This window comes from Poromitra crassiceps, assembly GCF_964638095.1.
Source record: "Poromitra crassiceps genome assembly, chromosome: 26".
NCBI lineage: Eukaryota > Metazoa > Chordata > Actinopteri > Beryciformes > Melamphaidae > Poromitra > Poromitra crassiceps.
The window spans coordinates 16,079,494-16,084,493 of record NC_139640.1 but is presented as its reverse complement, the minus strand read 5'-3'; the positions used below and the strand labels follow the sequence as shown (position 1 = coordinate 16,084,493).

Here is a 5,000-nt window from a genome sequence, read left to right as displayed (position 1 = left end):
CTTGGGTGATGGGGAGATCACACAGGTTTTTGCCGTTCATCAGGATTGTGCAATAGATTCACGTTACTGTATTTTCTTAATAGTTAACAGAATAGTTTTACTGCCTGTAAACATCATTAAATGGGAACCTCTCACCCAAACTGCAAAACACCACCTGGACATCAATGTTTTGAAGCACGTCAAAAACACCTCCTACACCCAGCTGAGTGACTAAATGTTGGACCCAGGATACAAGCTAAGCTATAGTCAATTATCTCCCAGTCTTTAGTCTTATTTACTGTACATTCATAAATTAATGCAATTAGTCAGTCAGTCAATTCTTTCTTTCTTTCTTTCTTTCTTTCTTTCTTTCTTTCTTTCTTTCTTTCTTTCTTTCTTTCTTTCTTTCTCCCCCCCCCCATAATAATCTGCATAGGAACAATCAGTGGCTCATGTTTACTGATTCGCCCAATCAGGTATCAGTTCTCCCTTGAGGTTCAAGGACCCTGTCGACTGACGCGCGTGTGTGTGTGTGTGTGTGCGTGTGTGTGTGTGTGTGTGTGTGTGTGTGTAGGGGGGCACAAACCCTCAACACTTTCAAAAGGGCTTTCACTTTTTTTCAGGAAATGAAATGAAGAAGTAAGTACACTGAGACCAGACATGTCAATATAAAACCTGTGCCCGCCCAGACCCGTCAATATAAAACCTGTGCCCGCCCAGACCCGTCAATATAAAACATGTGCCCGCCCAGACCCGTCAATATAAAACCTGTGCCCGCCCAGACCCGTCAATATAAAACCCGTGCCCGCCCAGACCCGTCAATATAAAACCTGTGCCCGCCCAGACCCATCAATATAAAACCCGTGCCCACCCAGACCCATCAATATAAAACCCGTGCCCACCCAGACCCGTCAATATAAAACCCGTGCCCGTGCCCGTGCCCTGCCCGTTGTTATGGAAACCAGTAAGAGAACGTCTCGTCTCCAGTCTAACACGTTGACTCCACGGCTGAGTTTTAAATGTTTATGTTGTGCAGTCTGTAGCATCAAACAATGCAGTATGCACGCTGGAAACATGTTGCTTATAGAGAAACAAAGCGTAAAACAACTGTTTGACAGGGGGTAAAAGTTAGCCTGGGTAAACCCATCCCCCACGTGACCTGCTCTCAGACCTGTTCTCAGTCACTATGGTCTGGAATCCCACCATTGTTAATCGATTTCCTGCGGTTGTTGGGCCCCCCCCGATAGACCACTCCATTGCGCAACCATCATCCAACCAGTTTAGTGCACAGAGCACATGCGCAGTGCAGCAGATGGCGTCATCACTCTGCGACCTTTGTTGTTAGCGCTCGAGCTAACTCCACCTAGCTAACTCACTAGGCTACTGCTAGCAACCACAGGTTGCAGGTTGTGTAAGATAAACCTTCGTTCTAAAGGCAAGTTGGGCAGCTGCAAACCACTCGAGAAGGGGGTATTTCTACGCCTGGAGAGGGTTGGTGTGAAACTACACCAACAGGATTGCAAATCATGTCGGATTTGCCAGAGTCTGACTGAGGTATGTACTTATAACCTAATGTACTAGTGCTGCACGATTAATCTCCACTTCCCCCGTGCACTCCCGCAAATAAGTAATGTTATGCGCAGCCAGTTTATCAGATAATTTCGCCGTAAAATGTGTCCAGGTGATGAGAAGCCCCAGCTTGTACAAGCTGTCCTTTGTATGGTCGCTGCCCGTCCGCTCAGACCCGATTTCGATATAGCGTTTGGTGATCTTTTGATCAACAGACCTCATAACGGGGATATACTGTTACGTGTGTCTACCAACATCACTAAAAGATCATAAATGTAACCCTGTTTTAATCGATGGCTACGTTGCTAGCTACTAGCTAGCCGCAGACCAGCTATGAACCCGTTTGGATGATCGCTGCCCGTCCACTAAAACGCGATTTCGATATAGCTTGAGGTGATATTTTGATCAACAGACCTCATAACGGGGATCTATACTGTTACATGTGTCTACTGTACTGACGTCCTCTCTGTTTATTCTTTCAGGTATTAATTCTAAACCCTTCTCAGTCAGCTGCTGCCAACCTGATGAGGAAACAGGCGTGCTTGTTGGACACTGAATGCAAGAGCCTAGCCAGTCTGCAGACTTCATCCTCCGGTGCTGTTCGCCTCAGGACTTGAAGGCCTAACGTTGTACCATGGACTGTATACATTCTGTGCTAATAATGCTAGCATGCTAACATCCTTTTCACACACACACACTGAATATACCGAAATGCTAGATTTGATCATGGACTTAACGCTAATGTTAATCCAAAACGGCCGCAGTCATAACGGTAAGGTGTGTTTGACCTAATTGAAATATTAACGTTAATGCCCTCACATTTCAGCGTGGTTACAGATAAACCTATTTAACGCTAGCTAGCTACATTACTGGCTTGATATCATATTCCAGATGCAACCTAGCTAGATAAGCTCCACACGGCTGTATGAGTAGCTACAATCAAATGTATCAAGCCTTGATATCATATTCCAACGTGAATTCAGCTGAGGGGTTCGCTCCAGAACGAGACTGTTGCGTTCAATATTTGTACACGTTACTGTGCAGTAACTGTGCAACTGTGTACTGTGCAATTCTGTATATTATACATAATCCAGATGTAACCTAGCTATAGCTAGACGTTAAGAGGTTAGCGTGAATGCGACTGAGACCTGACATTACTGAAGTGAATACAAGTGACCTATATTTTTCAATCCTGTCTTTGAATAAAAGTTGTGTTATACTTGAAAACCATGTCTTTGCTCCCTTATGTGTTCACAATTACAACAAATCTGTATGGTTTATCTGTTGGCATTAAACCGTGGTATTTCCTTGGGTGATATTCCATATTTGTCATTAAACCTAGCTGTTCACATAAATTTGCAATGATGATCGACCACGTGAGATATCACAAGTAGCCTACTTTTATTAAAAAATAAAATGCAAAGAGAGGTTTCCTTCTCTAACAGAGCTGCACAGACAAGTTTATCAGATAATTTCGCCGTAAAATGTGTCCAGGTGATCAGCTCTGAAGCCCCGGCTTGTATGGTCCGCTAAAATCCGATTTCGATATAGGTGTTATTTTGATCAATATTGTATAGCTGGCTAGACAGAGGAGTTTATCTGGAATCAGTGTGACAAGATCCCTGCTGCTAGCTTGTCTGCCTTTCTGTGTCAGAGTATCTAGCTACATTATCTGCATTACATGCTACACCATGCAAATATATTTCGATATAATTCAAACAATTAGCCCACTGTACTACTGGACTGTGTATTGCTGTGAATAAGTTAGATTTGATTGTGTAAAGTGTTACATGTTATATTTTTAACTGAGCTTTGCAGAATTACCTCAACACAATTGTGTTGTGTATCAGCTTTAAATATCCAATATATACAGCATTAAACAAACGACCAGCAGCATTCAAATGTGCAAAAACGTTATATTTATTGAAATGTGGTGATCTCATGTCACATTACATAATGTTATGCCCAAATGGTCTACTGCCCAGAAGCGTCACTTTACATGTTTGGTAGGGAATTATTTTAATTATGTTAAACCAGCGTTTATCTTCCATAATGCATTAAATCATCACAATGCTATGAAGACATTAGCTGATCACCACAGAGCAGCACAGACAAGTTTATCAGATAATTTCGCCATAAAATGTGTCCAGGTGATCAGCTCTGAAGCCCTGGCTTGTATGGTCCGCTAAAATCCGATTTCGATAACGCTAGGTGTTATTTTGATCAACAGACCTCAACCTCAACAGCTGTTTTCACTTGAATTTCCTCACGTAGTTGCATAGCCATATAGCTAGCCAGCTAGTAGCTAGCTCGGGAGCTATGCTTTAGAGAGGCCAAATGCTAACGGCTAGGTAGTGCTAAGCCGCTGCAGCTGTTACACGTCATTGACAAAGACGCACTCTCTGATTGGCCGATCACGGCAGGACTGATGTTGGCAGTCACGCCGTCACTCATTGGCTGCGGGGTGGCTGCGGGTCTGCGCGGGTCTTTCAATCGCCCCAGAAATCGATCTGAATGGCCCGGAGTCTAGACGCTAGTGACTGGGAACTGAGAGAGCAGGTCACGTGGTGGCTGGGTTTACCTAGGCTAGGTAAAAGTAGCCTACTCCTCTCGCTCTGTCTGGCTGACTGACCTCCGCCAACAGCACACACACTGCCCACGTGGCCACGTCATGCACCAGAGATTACCGTAAGTGACTGTGAATTCAGCCTGAGCACAACACAAAAACATACAGTACATGGTTCTACTCTACTGTACGTTGTTCCCAAGCACTGCCCGCCCGCGTTTAGTTCATTTTTACCCCTGAATTCATATACGTATTTATACAAGTATTATTTGTTATCCGACCCGTTGCAGGACTCTGCCACCACCCGGTCCCGTCCCCACCTCCGAACCAGGCAGCCACGCCCCACCGCTGCCCAACCCTGCCCACAGGTGAGACCAACACCCACCGCCCAGCGGACAGGAGCCCCCAGCTGCTGCCATATTAGATTTATTCATAAGGTCAAGTTTTTTAAATTGTATCACTACAATGAAATGGCTGATATGGGAACTAACATCATCACACATGGATACAAATATGCATGCCAATAGAGCAGGCTTTGAGGCCGCACAGCGTCTGAGCTGCATATGTGACACGGAGCATGTGAGCTGTGTCTGTGAGCCTGCAGAGTGGGCGATTTCCATAACTGCAGCCATGGTGCATGATATTTCTAGTTCAAATAGAATAGGGGGAAAATAACACATGAATACTACATTAAAAAAACTGCATGTTTTGTGTTTGGCAAAAACTGAGATTTTCATAAAGGGGTCAGCTGTCACCTCATGCCACCACAAGGGGATGTATGACAGGTACATTCTCATTTAATAAACATCTGAAAGTGTTAGTCTTCAGACTGTGGACAAAAATGAAGGGGTCCAATTATGGCTCATTTCCACCACATATAACAGCA

The 5,000-nt window shown here is 44.3% G+C and overlaps 1 protein-coding gene across 1 annotated transcript in view; it reads right to left on the bottom strand.

The window, feature by feature from the left end:
• LOC310798709 (XK-related protein 8-like) overlaps positions 1-5,000 on the bottom strand; it is a gene marked incomplete at its 5' end in the record, with an annotated part of 11,585 nt that overhangs the window by 3,486 nt on the left and 3,099 nt on the right. The gene's annotated exons all lie outside the window — the stretch shown is intronic.